Raw genomic sequence first — 22167 nt, 5'->3', positions numbered from 1 at the left:
TGTAGAAAACGTGTTGAGGTATTAGGAATACATTGAGCAGCTGCTTGTACAATACAGTCAGTTACTGCTGCCACACAGTTGTCTATTGGTGGCTTACAGATGATGGCAGAATCAAGTTTTGCAAGAGCAGTGAAAGAGGGCCAGTTTGCGTGATCCAGCTTCCAATGGGGCACGCGGGTAGGGTGGCATCGACCACGGCCAGTCTCTCACACTTATAGGAAAATTATCCCTGCCTCATGGATTATTGTCAACCCTTCATGAAAAATTGGAAAACAGTGAAGGGGAGCAAATTGAGAGATCAATAGCAGTAAAGGACTGACTAGGTGCATGAAAATAGGTCAAAAAACCAGTATTAAAAAGAGAAAGGCTGTGATCAGAGAGCATACGCGCTACAGAAGGACCCCTCCTATCAATATCAGCACTTCCCCAGAGGGGATGATGTCCATTAAAGTCCCCCAGGATTAGAAAGGGAGAAGGCAACTGTTCAATGACAGTATCAAGGTCTGATTTATCATATGTCTCTCCAGGTGACATGTAGAGAGAACAAACAGTGATGGTATGACCCAAGGAAACATGGATGGTTATGGGCTCCAAAGGTGTGTTGAGTGGCAAAGACAGAGTGGACACATGCTGATCAACTAACATTGCCATCCCTCCATGCACTCGTCCATTACACAGCCTATCATTTCTGTACAAAGAAGATTACCATAAGAACCTTCCTTGGGAGGTCCCCCTCACCATGTACAGGAATTCACATCGAGGGGCACGAAGGTAAAGCTTTTGTTTCAGAAACAGGAAGATGCACTGATGAGTTGTGAAGTTAACAGTTGCTGCAGCATAAGTAGTATAAAAGAACAGATTAGGTTTCTGTGTAATCTTTTATTTATTAAAGTTTATTTTGACAGGAAAAGAAACTCACCAACAAAAATTTAATTGTTGATAAACAAAGTTATAGAATGAGTTATCTGTGCTCTGTCTAACTGTAAATTTATAAGCTATTCTTTTTACTCCATTATTGTCCAACTTAGGTTGTTTTATTTTTTACTTAGGGAGTAAATATTCTCATGATTTGAATCTCAAGTTTAATTCCCATTGGCCCATCCTGCCTTTGTCATCAAAGTTATCTGCCACTGTCACTACTGAATGTTGACTATAAAGAAGACAAGTGACTGGAAGAACCAACCACCTACTTTTGTTGATAATTTGTTTATGAGCAGCTGATAATTGAGCTGTCAGGTTTATTAAGTTTTTATTTGCTTCATCATACAATAGGTTATATATATATATATATATATATATATGCACACACACACACATATATATATATATAGAAACAAAAATGTCTGTGGAGTAGACTTGGAAGTTAAAGTAAAGAAAATAGTGGCAGATAAAACTGTTTCTTGGGTTCTTTAGGGTTTAAAAAGTTTTATTTTGGAAAAATAATCTCATTTGTAGATTTTGGCCATAAATGGAGAACATATACAAAACATGCCCAAAATACATGGAGTTGAGTGATGACAACAACCTGAAAAGAACTGTGTTAAGTTTCTGATTTTAAACTTATTGTTATTAAGTGAAGTTATCTTATGGAACGTAATTCACATTAAAATACCACATCCTCTTGTCTTACAAAAATATGTTAAGTACATGTATTAACAAACACGAGTTATAAACTGAATAAATGTCATGAAAAAAAAAATCATTCATGATGACGAGAAACCCACTTGAAGTAAAAATGTATCTCAAGACAGCTGGTATGTATATTAAAACTTCTATTAAAATAAAGCAGAGTACAACATTTTGACCTTCTTAGGTCATCTCTTTGTTAACCTAAAGATGACCTAAAATGGTCAAAACATTGTTCTATATTTAATACCCATACCAGCTATCTTGAGATACAAAAAAATAAATCAGTTTATAATTCTTGTCTCTTAGAAACAAAAGACAAAAATAGTTTAAGAAAAGACTGGGTTTATTCACCAGATGAATAAAGGTAAAGTTCTAGTATATTGGTACAGACTTGAACTGGAAATAACAATGTAGAAAATAAAGTAGCTCAACATTCATGAACCAAACTTGTCAAACAATCATAACCAAAAAACAATAATTCATTTGTACACCCATAGTTAGTACAAATATGCTAATTAATGAGGGTAAACAAAGCATCAACGAGATCCTTGTACACTCATATTCAATCCATACATTACACATATATATTGTTCAACCAGGACCAACAAAACATCATATAATCCTTGTACATCAAATTAGTTCCAAATATATTTATTGGTGATTACTACTTTGTACAACAGTGAAATATGTAAGATATCTCTTCTAAATTTATTGTCAGACCTAAATATCTTTGTCAATCAGACAAATCACTGATGGACTTCTATAATCAAACAGTCAATAAAGCATCATTTAGAGAAGAGGCTTCCAACCAATAAGCCATGTGGAAGGTGGGTATGTTGGTAAGTATAATGAAAGTGCTCAAGTTTAACTTATTTCAGGTGACAATACAGAATAAAATTACAAAAGTGCCACAATATTCAGTTTTCTGACACCAAAGACCAAAATAAACAATTGTACTTGCTGGTATAAATATCTAAGACAGGAAAAAATCCTGTATAAAATATTTATAATCAACAATGATAAATTCAGTCACACTACTAAATCAAAACATGTGAAATTCATATTATAATGTTGGTAGAAACTTAAAACATGAAAATACTAAATATAGAGACTTACTATTAGTTATTGTGAAAGTGTCATCTTCATTTTTCATTAACTTCATATATGATAAATTATTCTGCTTCTCATCAGAAAAGGATTGAACCTTTAATATTTCCATGGTTACTGAGAAGCATCACCTTTATGTTCTGTTAAAAAAAAAAGTTTTCACTTAGTCTATAGAGAAATAAGAAGCAGAGTTACATCCTCTATACATGTTACAAAATTCAATAAATACAATTTTTAAAAATCACATTATCTTGTTAACCTTCATGTCAAATTATAAGTTTTATATTTCTTACATCTTTTTATTAAAACAGTGGCATTATCTGAAATATGTGACATTAATAAAATGAGTAGGAAAATCTTTACTAACAGTTTAAACAAGTATGGACTAAAGATTAGGTTTTACACTACTGACTGCAGATGTTGGACTGATTATCTCTTCTAGTGTTACAACTATAACTACAAGGATTAACACTGAATAACATGCACCGTGCACTGAAAAATAACAGTGTTATTTGTTAATTAAATGAAGCACCCAAACAAAATAATTTTTACTAAATGAAATAAGTAACATTAAATTGCTATAATAATGAAAAAAGTATTATTAATCGTACCTAATATATCTTGCTTCACACGTATAAATTAACAGTATGATACATTGTACAACTAGAAGTATGTCACAATAAGCAAAACTAGAAGAATAATTACAAAAATATTGCCAGTGACATGCTTGATAAATTCAAAGAGTTGGGTTGTAATATGGGGTTGAATGTTCATTTCTTATACTCACATATAAACTATTTCCCTGTAAGCCTCTTTGTCAAGAGCAAAGAACCAGGAAAAGGTTTACTTGTATATCATGGAAATGTTGAGGAGGTATCATGAAAGGTGTAACAACAGAATGATGACTGATTGCTGTTGACCATAACAACCAGATGATTCAACTGCAATACATAAAACAAAAAAATACACCATAGAGTTTAGAGACTAAAGGACAAATTTTTCACACACACACACACAAACCAAAATAAATGAAGGTGCATATTCATTTCACATCCATGATGTTCTCTTTTTTCTAGTTTCTTTGCACTTTTTTTTACTCTGATAAATGAAATAATTTGATGTAAGAGTTTTTTTTCTTCCCAATTTGTAAAGAATCCTTAAGTACTAGAAACAAATTAATATTATTTTTAAAACCTGCATAAATCAATTGTTTAAAACCTTTTATTAAAACAAAACAAACTTTTATGAAGTTTAAATTCACAGGCCTGTATAATTTGTGAAACAAAAAGGTTTTAATATATAATTCAGTTGATGAAGATACTTTAAGAGAGTGTGAACATTTTTGAATCAATCTTTCAGTATCTTCTCTATATTTTTAATGACTTATTTAACACATTTTCTAAGTTTTGGATGGATTTTTTGTATGTTTTTTTACAATTTTCAATTGTGTTTCAAAACAGACTGCCTTCCTTGCTTTTACTATTGTTCATTTAAAGGGGTACAAGGGATGCAAACCTGAGTGATACAGAAACATTATGCTCTCCAGGTGGTGCAGAAACCCCTAACATTCCTAAAAGGTTGGGAAAATTTAACTTCGGGGCATCAAAAAGTATTTTAATAATTGTCATTTTCGATACTACTATACCAAGTGTTAGCTATTTTTGATTATTCTGACCTATTTTTTTCTCATTTTAGGACATGTTGGTATCTATTTTTAACATTTTGCATTTTTAAAATTAAGTGGCAAAGAAATCTCATTACACATAACGTTCACCTTTAAATGGCCCAGAAACACTATTATACATACTATTAAAAGAGGAGTCTGTAAACAGTTACTTGTCATCTGATGAATGTTAAGGAAACATTTTTTTATTTATTAAGAGTGTTTTTTTTTGTAATTTGATCCTATATTGTTTAGGTTTTCCAAAAGGAATAGTTTATGTTTTGATTATGACTGGTCCATATTTGTAATTCATTATATTTTAGAAAATAAGCGTAAAATAATAGAATAAAAATTATGTGACAAAAGAACAAGGTTTTTTACCCTTTTGGAACATGCCATCTAACTGGATATTATAACAGAAAAAATGGAATAAATATGAACTTACACTGCTGACAAAAAAAAACGTTCACAGACACAAATTAAACTGTGAGGTATTTAGAAATTACCACAATATTTATACCTACACAGTTTTAAATTTACTTACTATTGCTTCTTCTGACAGAAAGTAAGCTGAAACAGTTTTAAGAATGCTGCTTAGCCCTTGATGAAGAGTTAGAGGAATATATTTTCTGCATATTCTTATGTTGAAACATAGATTACATTGAAACTTACCTTCTAATCCAAGCCTTGATTACCTCTGGAAGCATGCCACACCAAACACTATCAGATTCATGTTATAACCTCGCTTGATAAATGAATATATATATTATTTTTATAATAGTCGAAGCCATGCTACATTCCCCTTGCTTCTTATTTAATAGAACCGTCTGTTACAAGACAAAGTAATTTTGTTCTGGAACAGCTTTTTTATTATTGTTAAATAGAAAGCTACCCAACGACATACCTCCGCTGTATCCATCACTGATATTGAAATTTACTTTTAGCATTATTACTCTTCCGACTTACTGCTCAGCCACTACAAAATTCTAGAGCGGCACCACTAGATAGCTATTAATTTTAAAACGCACTGTGTAATCTACTAAAACATTTGAAACAATAAAGCCTTTCAGTTAGAATATAAACTGAATATTTCAATCTTTGAGTTATGCCAATTAAAAGTGAGAGTTTTCAGAACATTTCGTTTGCAGCATTTCAAAATCAAATAAATTGATACTGAAACTTTTACAGAGGTCGCAGAAAATCGCATTACATTTAATTGCATATAAAAAACAGAATGTATAAGTTTATTCGAAGAAATACACTGTGGAAACCGAGCGCCAGATTTTAGCGCTGTAAGTCGTAGATTCACTGATAGCCCAGCGGAAGATATTTATAAGTGAATACGGCGAATTACTGATACAAACCGTCAAAAGAAAATTTTATCATGACATTAGAAATATATTAGTATACTGTTTGCCTTCATGAAGAAAATTATGTGTTCATAATAAACAAAACTATAACATCAAACATACTTTTATTGACGATCTGTGTGAGTTTGTTTATGGTGAGAACAACGTGATAGTATCCAGAAAAAGCTGCTTTTGCCACATTGGAAAAACGGAATCAATTCTGATTGTAAATAAAATTGATAAAACGAGTGAGGTATCAATATTTCCTACTTGCACAATAATTTATTTGCAAAATTTAAAAAGATAAGTTAAAAAACTTTAAAATCTACATCTTTCAAGCAAATAATTTCACCATCTTCAGGAAAACAAACCATGAAGTACACATAATGTTACTTGTAAACCTAATATATATACGTGTGTAAATAACATTTTATAATTCTATCTAGTATCTAGTCACTACCGGCCAATATGGAAAGGTCCTGCATGGCCAGGTGGTTAAGACACTCGACTCGTAATTTGAGTGTCGCGAGTTCGAATCCCCGTAGAACCAAACATGCTCGCCCTTTCAGCTGTGGGAGCATTATAATGTGCGATCAATCCCACTATTCGTTGGTAAAAAAGTAGCCCAAGAGTTGGCGGTGGGTGGTGATGACTAGCTGCTTTCCCTCTTGCCTTACACTGCTAAATTAGGGACGGCTAGTGCAGGTAGCCCTCGTGTAAGGCGAGCATGTTTGGTGCGACGGGGTTTCAAACCCGCAACCTTAGATTACGAGTCAAGGGCCATAACCACCTAGCCATGCTCGGCCGAAATTATGGGATAATAACAACTTTCTTTTCAGCCTCATTTCTCAAACACTGTCCGGGTAATTTTATTCGACGTTCTAACCGTGAAAGTTATACATTTAAAACGGCTGGTATGGGTCGTTGAAAGTGATTTCTCTGGGCACTCCTATTTCCCTCCTACCAAAACTTCTGGGTATAGGATTCACAGATCACAACTCTGGGAAGGACTGTTTTTCCATTACATTCAAGCGTAATTACAGTTAAAATCAAAAGAAATTTAAACTATGTAATCAGTGTATGTTTATATGTACGCATTTGTATCGAGTCAGTAACTATGAGCATTCTCGGTCTGGATCTCTCTTCTCCACAGTTCTACAACATTTTATGTTTGCTATCATCACATCGTCTCCGGCTTCAACTATTCTCGCTCTAATCAAGATTAACGCATGCCCTCCTTCTCTCTGAGTCAACGTTTCACAGCTTTCTGGCATCCACATCTTCAGATACCATCTGAGCAATTCACGTGTTAAAATAAGTCTAGTGACTCAAACATTTATTTAGTATTAACTTTCTTTTCGCACAGATAAAAAGTTTGGTTTATTTTGAATATCGCGCAAAGCTTCTTGAGGACTATCTGTGCTAACCATTTCTAATATAATATATCAGTAAAAATCTAATGATAAAGTAGCTAGTCATTACCACCCACCGCCAACGTTTGGACTACTCATTTACTTAGATAAAACTCCCTGGTTTGGTTTGAATTTCGCCCAAAGCTACACAAAGACTATCTGCGCTAGCCGATTCTAATTTAGCAGTGTAAGAATAAAGGGAAGGCAGCTAGTCATCACCATCCACCGCCAACTCTTGGGCTACTTTTTTATCAACGAATAGTGGGATTGATCGTCACATTATAACGTTTCCACGGCTGAAAGGGCAAGCATGTTTGGTGCGACGGAGATTCAAACCCGCGACACTCAGATTACGAGTCAAGTGCCTTAACCATCTGGCCGTGCCGGGCCAAGACTCCCTGGCCAAACACTAATTCCCTAAGGATTTTAAAGATGGTTAGGATTGGATGCGTGAGCCCCTTTCTATTTTTTTTTTTTTTTTCGTAATACCTTGAACAGTGAACAGGTGTCAAAGAATTAGAAGTTATCTAATGTCACGCCACTTTTGAAAGGAGGTAATAAAATTGTCCCAGTAATTATAGCCCTATTAGTCTTACATCAGATATGGGAATAGTTTCAGAAAGTTTGATATAGTATTCTTTGCAAAGTCATTTAATCTTCACGTGTTTACTTCCTTACTCCATGTATGCATTGTAATGACTTTTGTTTTCTAAAGACCATGTGACTCTTTACTGTCCTGGATGCATTTTACTGACTTAACTGTTTGTATGAATTTCTAGGCTTATCAGTTTTGTATGATTGGTATTTTAACTCAAAATCTATTTCTACTCTTTATATAATTAATGTTGTTGTTAGTTGAGAACTTTCTTCTACCAGGTACAAGTAAATGTTTTGCTCACTTACACTGGCCACCTGTTTAACTACCATTTAGAACTACGAAAACTTACAATATGTATGGTAGTCTAGGTATATTTCAGAACCTTCCCTTTGTCGAAAGTTAGTCCATTTTTATACACCTGTATAACCATGTAAGAAATAATAGGAAAATCCTGTTCTTCTAAATATATTGTGTGAATTTTAGTTATAATGTATTGAAGCATAAACTATATTGAATCTTAATATAGACAAACCTATGCTGTTTGTACTTCTAGCTAGGGAAAAAGGCGATTCTTCTGCCATTTATTTGCCTAACGCATTAAATGATCTAAACAATTTTATAAAACAGTAGCACCCTCTTCATAGCTGGCAACTCCAAGGAACTTAATATCATTTGCAAAATTTAATTATTGATTGACAATTCCTTTTTCTATGTCTAAAAGAAATATAAAGGTTCAAAAATTAGCTCTGAGGAAATACAGTTGTGATAGTAATCCAATTTGCCTTTACTCCATTGTTAAGAAATATCTGCTTTTTTCTCTCCAGTCACTCTTCTATCCAATTAACTAATTGATTCTCCAGACCAATAAATATTAATATTTCATGCAGCGCCGTTGCAATGCTCTCTGAAAACCCATATATACCAAATTTACACCCTACCTTCATCTACATAAGCAGTAACCTTAAACAAGTGTCAAAAGATCAGTAAGACAATATTTTCTCTTAGCGAAACCGTGCTGACGATATAATAAAATCTAAACCTTGTTAATAAAGAAAATTGTGTCTATCAATCTGAGTGGTAAATATCATAAATTGTATACATGTCGACATTTATTTAAATCTAAATTTAAATTATCATTTAACTCCGTTTTAGACTATTTGAAGTGATTATGTGAAACAGTTCTCACTCGCAGTACTTCGCTAAGCGAATGTGAAGGATGTAGAATAAGTTTTTTTATATTTTACACATGCATTTTAAAATAACAACAAATACGTTGCCACGTAAATACAACAAAACTCTACTATAACTTATCAGGCTTAGTATCTAAGCTGTATTTCGTTCTAAAAATTATGTTTTTTTAGAATTCAACAATATATTACCTTAACATTTGGAGTCTACCGTAAAAAAAAAAGAAATGGATTTTCCGCATATTTACTTCACAGAGGCTTAGAGAACCTGTGGAGGGAACATTTTGAGATTTTAATTGGTTATTCACTCGTCACAGACAGCAGTAGGTGTACATAAGCAAGTGCTAATAAAAATAGAAAGAGGTGGACAGAGATACTGTTTTTGATTCACTAAATGTAAAAAAATCGTAGCAACTAGAAAAGATAGGAGGTTCGTATTACATGTTCTAGCTTTTCATTATCAGATAATTAATTGATTCCTAATTCCTAACTATAGACTTTATATTCAGTCATCGTAAGTACCTAATTTGAACCAAAGCTGCATTCAAGTAACAGTACTGTGCAAAATGATAGGACAAAGCCAAATATTAGATTTCAGGCTACTTTCAATGAACAATGGAAGGTAAATCACAGGTAAAACATCAGAATTGTATTACTCTTCATATTTAGCACAACAAAAACTCAGTGAAAGTGTTTAACTTCAGCAAACAGTTAATATTTTGTACGTTCCCTTTTGCTTTAATGACTGTAAAACGTTTTTCAAGCAGTATTGTAACATATTTAATCAAAGTGTCCTTTATGATTTTACTCCAAATGTCTCGAATGCATTCCCATAAAGTTTTTTGGGAAGTAACTTTTAATTTTTCAAGTTTTGATCAATCAAATCCCAGATCTGCTCTATTGGGTTGAGATCAGGTTCTGTGTAGGCCACTAAACCATTTGAATGACTCCAGCAGCTTTTTTCGTAGCTAATTATTTTTTTTACATTAGTTTGATGAGTATTTGGAATCATTATCTTCTTAATAATATAATCCTTTACCAATAATACGCAAACCACTGTGTGTATCATGAGAGATCAGTCTTTGATAGTACTTGCACTGGTCCATTTTTTCATATGTTTTACAAATAACTCCAGTCGCATCATTAGACAAACACTCCCTTCCCACTGTTTTTCCTATGCATTATGGTAAGTGCTATGCAGTGAGGTAAATATTTTCATCTTTCTTCATCCAGACGTACAACCTACGCTTTGAACTCAATAATTCAAACAAGCCTCGTTAATCTATAACACCATTTTCTAATCATTAACAGTCCAATTTTGTACTTTTTAGCAAATTTCAGCCTTTGAAAATATTTAAAGATAGAAGTAAACTTTTAAATGTTACACGACAGTATATTCCATTTTCGTTGAGTCTTCTTGATAGTGTAAATCTGAACACTTTTCTGTCACTTAATACACAATCATTTATTTCATGCTTAAGATCAGTGGCATCCTCTCCAGAAGGCTGCATAAACACCAGTATCACTGAATCTAGGTGTTCTGTTTTTTATTTCCTATTTTCAAATTTATTTGTATTGGTTTCATGATCCAGGGTGTACTAGACAGTGTTTGGTGAACATTTTAAGCCTGCAACAATTTGATTGAGAGCCCAAGTAGCATCACATATAGTTTTTATGCAAAATCTCTGCTTTACTGATAATTCTATCCTTTTTTTGGGCTGTGGAATGACGAGATGTCGTCATATACATGCTATTACTGTTTTATCAAGATTTATTTGTCGATTCCTATTAATTTGATTCCTTCTAGCTGGTACTATATGCAAGCTTCTTTCTATATAGTTAAGACATTGTAGCCTGAATTTGATCACTATGTTTGTTCAAACAGAACTCTTATGACATGCCCTTGGTACAAGTATATGAAACTCTACAAAATGATAAGTATTCTCACCCTGACTTATTTAGTTGTTAAAAATTGTCAGTGAGTCGTTACCATGGTGTTGAAATTTACAATGAGTAATAGCATTGAAGAATTAGCTCATAAAATGAAAAGAATAACAAAATAGTTTTTTGTCCAAACACTTTTGCACAATATTGTACACAAAGACTAATTTAAGAAAACGTATTTGATATAGAATACGCACTTTCGTTAGACAAATATTTTTATTATTTTTTACACAGTATCCCTTCATGAAAGTAGCAGATCAATGAAAACACTACAACTTATTACAGTGATAACTAAATATACAGTCAAGAGTATTAATGGCTCAAAAACCAAATATCACAGTATACATGTTAAATTATGTTGAAAGACACAGGTTATGAAAGCTGGCAATATTCTCAGACACGAAAATTAACAGATTGTGTTTGTTAGATTTCTCCAAGAACAGAAGTATTTTGGGTGCCATGATTTCCCATAATTCAGCTTCATATATTTTGAAAATAATATCCATTTTCTCTGCCACGTAAGAATGTTTTTACGAATTACGAAGAAACGAAACTGTTGCTTAGATCAAATTATTATTTCGTTTACCACAATTACCATTTTTAATTATTATGTTTGTTAACAAAAATAAATAAAAGAGGAGAACGTTCATGTAAAACGAATATGCATTCTAATATTTTTGTGTTATGATCTAAGATATTGCAAGTTGAACTCGTAGTCTGTGAGTTGCGGGTTTGAATTCTTGTCCAACCAACGTTGCTTGTTCTTTCAGCCATGGGGATATAATATTGTAAACAACCCTACTATTCTTTTGCAACAAGTAACCAAAAAATTAACGATGGGTGGTGATGACTAGCTGCCTTCTCTTTTAGTCTTATACTGCTAAATCAGGTAGGGCTAGTGCAGATAGCCCTCAAGTAGATTTGCGTAAAATTCAAAAACAAAACAATCTAATTGTTTGTAACAATAAAAATGAAATCAACAAGTCTACAATTTTCTGAACTTAAATGATTCATTTTCTCTCATAAAACAGTTTTGTAATCATAATAAATGTCCTCATTGTACGACTTTAGTAAAGCCATTGTTAAAAACAGTCATCGTTCACTTTTTGTTAGGCCTGGCATGGCCAAGCGCGTAAGACGTGCGACTCGTAATCCGGGGGTCGCGGGTTCGTGCCCGCGTCGCGCTAAACATGCTCGCCCTCCCAGCCGTGGGGGTGTATAATGTGACGGTCAATCCCACTATTCGTTGGTAAGAGAGTAGCCCAAGAGTTGGCGGTGAGTGGTGATGACTAGCTGCCTTCCCTCTAGTCTTACACTAGTAAATTAGGGACGGCTAGCACAGATAGCCCTCGAGTAGCTTTGTGCGAAATTCCAAAACAAACAAACCACTTTTTGTTTTATCTGAACATCTTCACTTTTATTTGGAATAGATAAATAAAAATGAAAAGAAAAATGAAAAAGTTGCTTTTTAAAGAGAAAATGAAAACGTAACGAATTTCAGAATATCTGCTGTGTCTACTGAGTATAATCAAACCTGTGGTTTTAGAGATGTAAATCTGAAGACTTATTGCTGTATCACCAATGTACATCATAAATATTAATACCAGAAACACAGAAACTTCAAACTATGGGCTTGAACGTTTCTTGATAAAGCCCCAACTGAGGCATCGCTAGATATTTTAAATGTCTCACGATACAGTGAAGTATAGACAGAAGTATATAAATAATGATATTTACATAACGACGTGACTCAAAGAAACATGTTGAAACGTTTTGCTGAATGTTTAGACTGTAACGAGCTGACGCTATGAGGTTCAGTAAAAGGGTTATGCAAGTTATGGACGCTGCATTAATTAAACAGAACCAGGAAGAATCTCGGTCTGTTTAACGTTACACAATCAAGTATACATAAAGCAATACTCCAACCCAGCCCACAGTTATGATAATGTATATAGATTAGTATCTGAAATATACTATTAATACTTAAACTTTTATTAATGTGTGAACTACTGGTAATTTAACAACCGTATTAGTCCTAATGTTGTTAACAGGATCAGTAGCTGACAGATATGAAAATATAACATCAACACATTATATTATCTTAGAAATTGTAAGTCCATTTATCATCCTGTATGACAGTGTATGTAGTGCTTGTTTTATTAATATTATGAATACTTGGATAGACTCTTGCATCAAAAACTTACCATATTTATCAGTATTAGGCCTCTGATCTAGATCTAATTGTTTAACGTTAGCAAATAATCTAAGAAACAAGTTGATTCTCTTTAAATTTAGAACGATATAAACTGTAAGGACACATGGAGTACTATTAAGCAATAAAGGTGATTATATAGAAATCATCTGAGTCCAATTTAATAGTTTTTGTATCAATTGTTTAACTTCAACTGGAAATTTAAAACTAATGATTCTGACACTGTGCACCCATCTAAATGTTTTATGCTGTTAATATCAGACACTGAAAACTAGGTAACTGAAAATATGTGGGTATTTCGTGTCAGAAATGTCCATAACCCCTGTCTCTGTCAACAAGACTAATGAAGTGACATCTAAGTCTGTGGTCACTGTTAGAAGGATGGAGTACAGGTTCATCATAGATGTTCCAAATTGCTGACATTTTACCTTGTAACGATGGTTCATGAAAATCTTCAGTCAAAGCTGTAAATACAAAATTGTTTGCACAAAACAAACGTCACAGAAAATCGCCATGCTTGCACAGAAAGGTAGATAGTAAAAATAGTTCCGCTTTCAGTCAAGTCATTTCTTTAGGTGACAATATGACTTCTGAGAGATAAATATGGATGTCAGCGTGACTGTTATTGGTGTGAGTTTCCTTAAAAAAAAAAAGGTTTTATTAGAATCGTTTAAACTCTAAACCCATTTCATCAAAACTATATCGAAATGAAAGCAGAGTAAACCTCTTACAGGATAAGCCATATCAGTAACACAGTGTTAACTGGTTTGATTTACTTTGAATTTCTATTTCAAATCTGTATACGGAACAATGCTGGAAACCTAGTTCCTATACCCGTTTTAGGCAGAGCACAGACAACCCATTGTGTAGTTTTGTGTCCAGTTTCAAAAAACAAGAACAACAACAAAATTAACCACAGTGATTAGACAGTGTACAGTTCTGTTGTTAATATACACAGTGTTTGCAAAATATACAGTTCTGTTGTTAATATACACAGTGTTTGCAAAATACACAGTTCCGTTATTAAACGGAGCGTATTAAAATTAAACCTATTTAATTGATTATAAAACTGCAGTATTTCAATTTATTTATTGTGATTTGATATAATGCAGGAGGCAAGAATCATTTACTATTACAAAATCAGTATATTTATAAATTATACAACAAGAATAGATAGAGCGAACTAAAAGTAAAATAATATTTTATATTTCCCGGACTTATGTCATTAATATGTACACTTTAACATTAACAAAATAATTTTAAAACCCACAGACTTATTTCTACAACGGATTTTTAAACAGAAATTTTAAAAAGAAAGAGAACAAAAATATTAATAAAGACTTGTAAATATTTTCTATTAATCGTTTTACTAACTTAGATTTTGATGTTTAGAAAACTGTGTTGTAATAATGAAGAAATGTCTTCTCAGAGGTGTGAGGTCATAAGTTAGGGACGCTTGTTAGAGCTTATTCATTTCATAGTAAAGATCAAGAATAACGGAAGTTCATTACGTCATGGTGTAATCGTTTTTTACAAGATGGCGAAGCAGTATTACAACTATATTTGTCATAATATGTTACTCTTAGGCCTGTTATATTTTTAAACACTACACTTTTTATACAGTTCCTTAGGAATTATTTAGAATTAGATCCTTCGTAAACGATATGTTTCAGTCAGTCCCAGAGCTTTTCAGATCTACTGGTAAAGTGGCAAATAATGTAATTAGAAATGTGTTAGACATGTGTAAGTTTGTTTGAATGTCATGCAATGCTACACGAGGACTATCTTCCTAACCATCCGTAATTTAGCAGTGATAAACCAGAGGGAAGGTAGCTAGTTAACGTCAACTACCACCAACGAGTAGTTTGAGTAATCCAGTCCTACGACTGGAAAAGCGAACATGTTTTGTGTAACCGGGATTCAAACAGGGAACTAGATGTGCTTGTTGTGCACCCCTGACCAGCAGGCCAAGCTGGTCCACATGTGTAAGAGAAATTAGCGCTCTGGTGGGTTAGATACGTGTGTAGGGTGAATATTGTGGTATTAAACACACGTGATGGTGAATGTTATTATGTTGAGTCGCTAACATATTTCCTAAGTGAAGTTATTTTTGTAATATTTTAGATAAGTATGGGGTGGGTATTTTGATGTATTAGAAACGAGTAGAAGATTGGTATTTGATATGTTACACATGTTTTTCAGGTTGGATAATGTAATATTAAACTTTTCTGGGTGAATAATACTGCGTAGTGTATCTGTAAGATATTTATTATATTATAATTATAATAAAAAAATATGTTCATTCAGGGGTAGTAAGTATTAAAGTTATTTGATTCCTGTTAGTATTGCCATATAGTTGCAACTGACGAGTTAATACTGTGGTATTGTTGTAATTGATAAGTCAACGTTGGTGTATTGTTGTAACAATTGAGTGAGGACTGTCGTATTGTTGTGACTGATGAGCCAGTTTGTATTATGGTATATTAGATAGGTATGTGGTATTGTATTTGTTATTATAATATTACGAGAACAAATATAAGGTGATTATTCTGGTTTTAGAATATATCTATAACAACTATTATACAGACTATTTACAAATCAAGTACTAGATTTGAAATGTTCATACTATAACTTGGTAGGTGTCGGAGATAGTTCAGTGTTTTCATGAGGCTTTCAACTGGAGAACACGTTCATGTCTACGATGAACGTACTCTGACATTTCTAGTTAGTGGTAACACTAGTACTTAATATACGTGTTTTAATTCTGCAACAAGTCTGTAGTGATTATAATTTTATTACAACATTTCTGTACTCATTATACTAATAATGAAACACCTTTACTCTAATTCTAGTAGTACTACAACACGTATATGCCCAGTATATTGTTACTGCAACCTGTTTGTAGTAATGTATGTAAAATTCTTCTTCCTTCCTTGGTAGGTATTTAGAATATTAGGAAAAAAATTGTATTCTGGAGGTCAGAGAACTGTCACCCTGTTCGGCTTGTTTGTGAAGGTTAGGAGCCGTGAAGTTTGAAATTGCTTTGTAACACCGTGTTTTATGTGGGTTACATAGAGATATATAACAATAACTGTATTTGAGAATGAAAGTGAATCATACTACATCGAGGGGAGAGTGTGAAAGGCCCGTACTGATAGACGTTTCTTGATTGGTTGGTTGACAGCTAGTTACCTACTTACAGCTAGTTGGATCAACACAGGACAAAGATATAGGTTTCTATACAGGTTTATATTTGTTTCCAAAAGAACCGGAAGTAACAAATACAAATACATCTACCTTAATACGAGTGGGGCGGAGCATAAGTGGGTTTGGTTGTCTTATAATATTTTTCTGAATTTGTTGTTTTTCTTTAATTCTATTTATTCCTAAAATTTCCTTGACTATTGTGCGCTTTTCCATTATTTAATAAATTTAGAATTTTGTACCTTTTTTTCCAGATCGAATTGGTGTTTTGTATCAATATAGTAAGATGCAAAAGTTGAACATTTTCTCCTTAATATTCAGAATCTAGAATATTATAGGGTTGATGTATAATGTTGGATCATATTAGAAGAATAACTTGTAGACTGTCTTTACAACTATATAGAGGTTTAAGAAAAATCTATGTTTTAACTCTTTAACTATTGATGAAATATTGAGTGTCTAAGAACAGTATTCCACGAATCGTTTACATGATCAACAGTAAAACACATGTAAGGACATTCTAGGTTTCTATTCAAAAACGTTGTCAACGCTGCAGTATAAACACGGAGAGACACTTCTCTTCATGATTGAACAACACAATAGATAATATCTTCTTTTATTATGTGGTTTAATATTAAAATGTTCTCTAAGATATTTTCTTCGCGATCGACCTGGCAGTTTGATGGGAAGGGAGCTCGACTTCCCACCTTCGAGTCACGGTAGCGAAACCTGTCATCAAGTATGGCCGCTTTTTTCAATCGATAACTCGATACACAGTGAGGGTTAGTCTCTATATTCGTTGGTAAAGATCAGTCCAAGACTTGACAGTTGGTGATGTTCACTAGATACCTTCAATAAAGTCTATCACTTCAAATTTAGGGACGGCTCACGCGGATTGTCTATGAATGTTTATGATAAAAAGAAAATCAACAAAACGCTTCATCAAGATATACAGATAAGTTACTTAAGATAGTTTCTTTATAAAGAAATATAAATGTAACTGATATATATATATATATATAAATATCAGAGTTCACCTGGATGTGATATAATGCATTTGATTATAGAAAGTGACTTTCTGTCGAGGTGAATAATGATAGTCTATAAGCTGTTTGTTTATTTGTTTGTTATTAAACACAAAGAGTTATCTGTAATCTGCTCAACACGACATCTAGCAACATAAGTCCGCACACATTCAGCTGTTCCACTGGAGGCCTTATAAACTGAAAATATTACAATAAAATGTCTGCAAGCTATTCTAACTGTTTAGGTTTTTAACAAAGAAGTTTATCAGCTGGTACTTATGAAAGTCTGAACCTTTATTATGTTTTATATGCTGAAATCTATAAGTATCTAATCTTTAAACTTATTGGCAAACTGATTTAAACTGATTTAATTTTGCTTTATCAAACATTTTTAACTTTATCTCGTTTTGTTTTTTAAATAGAGAACCGTTTAATTCAGGGTCCTTGAATGGCTAACTCTGGCTTTAAGATTTATGGTAAAAAACGCATGTCTCATAATAATATCGTTGTTTTATTCTGTGGTTAACAAACAACTTGAAACTTGTAAAATTAAAGCACTATTACCCCGCTGGTACAGTGGTAAATCTATGGTTTTAAAACGCTAAAATCAGAGGTTTGATTTCCCTCGATGGATTCATCAGATAGCCCGACGTGGCTTTTGTATTAAAAAACACACATATACCATAAAATGATTCACATACACTATGTCAAAACTCCTCACACATTCAAATAAAACTACCATTGGCCAGCGACTACTTAAAGCTCGTTCTTCCCTCTATTGTTTTCCATATTAGTGAAATGAATAGTACTGTCCTCCTTCCAGAAAAAAAAAACAAAAAGTTTCCTTTCAATATTATTTTCTTAATTGAGCAAATATAAAACAAGAAATAACTTTTAGTTTTACTAATTATAATATCATAAAACGAAGGATTTGTTTTTTATCACATTTTGTTCATCCTTTAAATGTCTAATAAGTGATTTCAGTATCTTAAATGTTGTTAGTTTATGTTTGCCTTATTTAACTGATAGAGTAGAAACGTAAAACCTTTTATAATCGTGGGATTCATATCCTCTTTATCTTGTATCCATGACATGAATATACTAGCCCTTGATGGTTGTGTTTTAACGTTTTATGAGTTAAAATACTTAAAACCAAATCGATATTTATGAGTTTCAGTTTTCAAATAAAATAAAAATAATAAAAGAAAGAAACTTTTGACATTGTTTAAAACCGGAAGAGGGCATTCTTGAATATGAAGTTTATACGTCAGCAACATCAAACCAATATTGGTTGTTCTTTATTAAAAACTGTCTAAAATCAGCTAGAATATTATATATGTAACATTATTTTTAGTAAATGTTTAAAACAGGACACAGTTTAACTCTTAATTGTGACATGAAGGTTGTTGTACACGTAATGCTATATCTATACATATTAATTGTATATTTAGTATCCTGTCTCACAAAGAGAGGGCTCGGTAGGATACTTAACACACCTGGAAAAAATATTTTCTTATTAGCATATTTTTATTATTCAAGAACTTCGATGTACATTTAAATGAAACACGTTTGGTTGATATATTAATTTAAAACAATTTATTCAAATATTTCCCGGAATATAAATATACACATACCATGTGAACTAATAGAATACATTTGAAATACTTTACATTGTTTGCATGACTTTACGTAAAATATTAACCAGTTTCTCCTGAATGTTTTGTTGGCACTCATTTGATGGTACAATAAAATGCACAAGTTTTTACAATAAGTAATGTTAATGTCTGAAAATCATAAGAGTAAACGTTTTTAAGGAATCACAAATAAATAATTATAAATACAACATTTCCTTAAAATATTTAGAAAATTAACATAAAAAGCTTCCAGAAATTAATTTGATGTTATTTTAAGTTTCAGTAGACATCTAAATAGCCTACATTGTAATTATTCCTCACCACGCCTTCATGAATCTTAAGGTATATTTTCACTGTTACTGTTAATTAAGCCCAGTAATCTCTGGATATATTATACAGTTAGTTAGAACATTCTCTTAATATATTGGTGTCGTATCAATGTACTTAGTTTTCCTAAAATTCTTTAATTTTCGAAGTCTGAGTCCAGTGTATAGGTTTTTCTCACAGTGAATACAAAGCACATCCACACCAAAATGGCTTCTGTCAAATTATGGGGAACCAATTCTCCACGTTTTGACACCACCTCAAGCTGTTGGAGATAACGGTGAACTGTAGAATAATTTGAATTAAGCTTTTGTGCTAATTCTTCAACTGTTACAGCACAATCTTCATCAAGTTCAGCCAGCAGCAAGTCATCATTAAAATCAACAGGAAGACTTGAACTTGGGGCAACACTTAAGTTGTAGTCACCTGATTTGAACTTCTGAAATATCTTTCACATTTTATTACATTGGGAGGCTCCACACCATAAACACTTTGAATGTTTCGTGTAGTTTCTGCTGCACTATTGTCTTTTTTAAACTCATAAAGCATTATATGTTTAATGTGCTCCTCAGACACATCCATCTTCATAAGGGTTTATTTGATTAATGATCTGAAAAAGTGGAGTTGGATTAGTTTCTTTTATTTGTCTGAACATTTTTTATACACGTCCTACTACATATTTTAGTCATTAAAGCCTTCTTCAAAGACAGAAATAATAATGCACTTCCTGTATTACGTTTTCGAACATTACTTGTGGGGATGACCTGATACAACTTGGCAGATGATTTACACCATAGGAACACTTTAATTCTAATTTATTAAATGTATTTTAAATGTTTATGATATTGGAACAGTCATATTCGTCATATGTAGGTTACCAATTAGTCTTAAATTAAACAAATCTTTTAAATCAAATAAATATTCCTTTAACATGTTAAACAAACCTATGCAAGGTGTGGATGATACGTTATTTACCTTTCCTGTGTTTGTATTCGCCATGGCGTTCGTAATTCTAGTTCTGATTTGTTTGTTTGTTGTTTTACTTTCGAGCAAAGCTAAACGAAGGCTATATGCGCTAGCCACCAATATTTTAACAGTACAAGAACAGATAGAAGGCAGCTAATTATCACCATCAACCGTTAATTCTTGAGCTGCTCTTTTACCAACGAATAAAGGGTCGGAATGTCACTTTATCTGTCTCATCAAACTGAGATGAAAACACAGTAAGCTGTTTACAGAAACATGCTGAAAGGGAAATTATATTTGGTGTGACGGTGATTTGACCCCGCAACCCTCTAGTTTCCAGTTGAGCGCTCTAACCACCTGGCCATACCGGGGCCTTAGCTCTGAGATGCGTCATATAAATATTAGTTTAGCTTTATGATCCATAAATATAATACATTAAAGTAATCAACCGATCAATTCTAGCTTCATGATGTTTACGTATAATGTAATAAAATTCTCAACCAATACACAATGGACAAGATATAATTATTTGTTTGTTTATTTTAAACCGACCAACAGTCGTGAAAGACTCTCAAGATGTTCAGACGTCGTTAACGTCATCCTCACGTCGAAACACGTTGCGTGTCTTTTATGATCTTTAATCGTTTCAATATTTTAATATATATAAAAGTTCCTTTAAGCTTAATATTTGATGTTTGCATATTGCAACGTATATGCAGAGAAGTAAACAGCATATCTCTAGAACTTTACGTAGATAGATAAAATAAAACCTCAAGATATAAGACTTGAGCTTGTTTCTCTGTTACAGAGATTTACACGCTAATCATTCCATTCGGCCACAAGGTCGATACTAAACAGAAAAAATAAAACAGCTACAATACCGAATAATACAACACTAAACTACCACTATGGTATTTTTAATTCTAAAATATCTGCTATTTTTTAATTTTTTATTAATAAGCACTTGATTTTCATGTTCATCACTTACATCTTGGTGAAGAAAAATGTCTATTGTTATAATTTGGGATAAACTGATAATACTTTTGAGCTTTCGGATAAATCTAGCAAACACAGGGAATCGAACAAGATATGTTTATCACATAACACTGCTGAATAATAAACTAACTATACACAATGAAACGTACCTGTATTACCACTTAACACAACGTATGTATTCACTTTATTTAGAATATCGCTTCGCTACTTCAAGTAAACTCCCCACTCAATCATTGTGCTCTATTGCAAACTATGCGCAAACTCCCGTTCGATCGCAGCGCTCTAGAGTAAACTGTTGGTAAAATCCCACTCAAGTGTTGTGTTCTACAGTAAAGTGTTGGTAAAATATAAGCCAAATATAATGTTCTCTAGTAAACTGTAAGTAAAGTCCCACTCAGATATAGTGTTCTAAAGTAAATTGTTGGGAAACTGCTTCTCTAACTCAACTTTGTTTGGTAAACGGTAAGTAAAGTCCCACTCAAGTGTAGCATGCTACAGAAAACAGTAACTAAAGCTTGTTTCAATAAGCTTTCGTCAGTTAATAGTAGGTAATTATTTTATTAATTGCATGGTGTGATGCGATCCGTTATTTTTATAATAAGGGTAATATACAATAATGTAAAATCACTGTGTATCATTCAGCAACACTCATTAATTTGTAAAGGTAATATTTTGAAAACTTCATAAAATACGCAAAGAGAATGTAACATAAGTCTGGATATACATAATATAAAGATTTAGTAAGGAATAAGGTGAGTAGGCCTGTCTGATTTCAAACAAATGAATCTATAGTTGTAACTAAAAAACTATCTAATTTGTATATTGAAATTCTACTCAGTCTCTAAACTACATGTTTATATATATGTAAGAAATGTGTTGAACTTGTACCAGTTGTTAAACTATATGTCTAAATAGTA

At 32.6% G+C, this 22167-nt stretch overlaps 1 pseudogene across 1 annotated transcript in view; it reads right to left on the bottom strand.

The window, feature by feature from the left end:
- Positions 1 to 22167, bottom strand: part of LOC143240462 (uncharacterized) — a 77156-nt pseudogene that overhangs the window by 19953 nt on the left and 35036 nt on the right. The window contains exons 7-9 of the transcript XR_013021769.1: positions 13422 to 13565; positions 13094 to 13195; positions 2746 to 2865 (exon numbers count right to left, since the gene is read on the bottom strand). The product of XR_013021769.1 is annotated as an uncharacterized LOC143240462 (transcript). The remainder of the gene's footprint in view (positions 1 to 2745; positions 2866 to 13093; positions 13196 to 13421; positions 13566 to 22167) is intronic.

Source organism: Tachypleus tridentatus, chromosome 13 (assembly GCF_004210375.1).
Source record: "Tachypleus tridentatus isolate NWPU-2018 chromosome 13, ASM421037v1, whole genome shotgun sequence".
NCBI classification, from domain to species: domain Eukaryota; kingdom Metazoa; phylum Arthropoda; class Merostomata; order Xiphosura; family Limulidae; genus Tachypleus; species Tachypleus tridentatus.
This window is presented reverse-complemented; position numbering and strand designations above follow the sequence as displayed.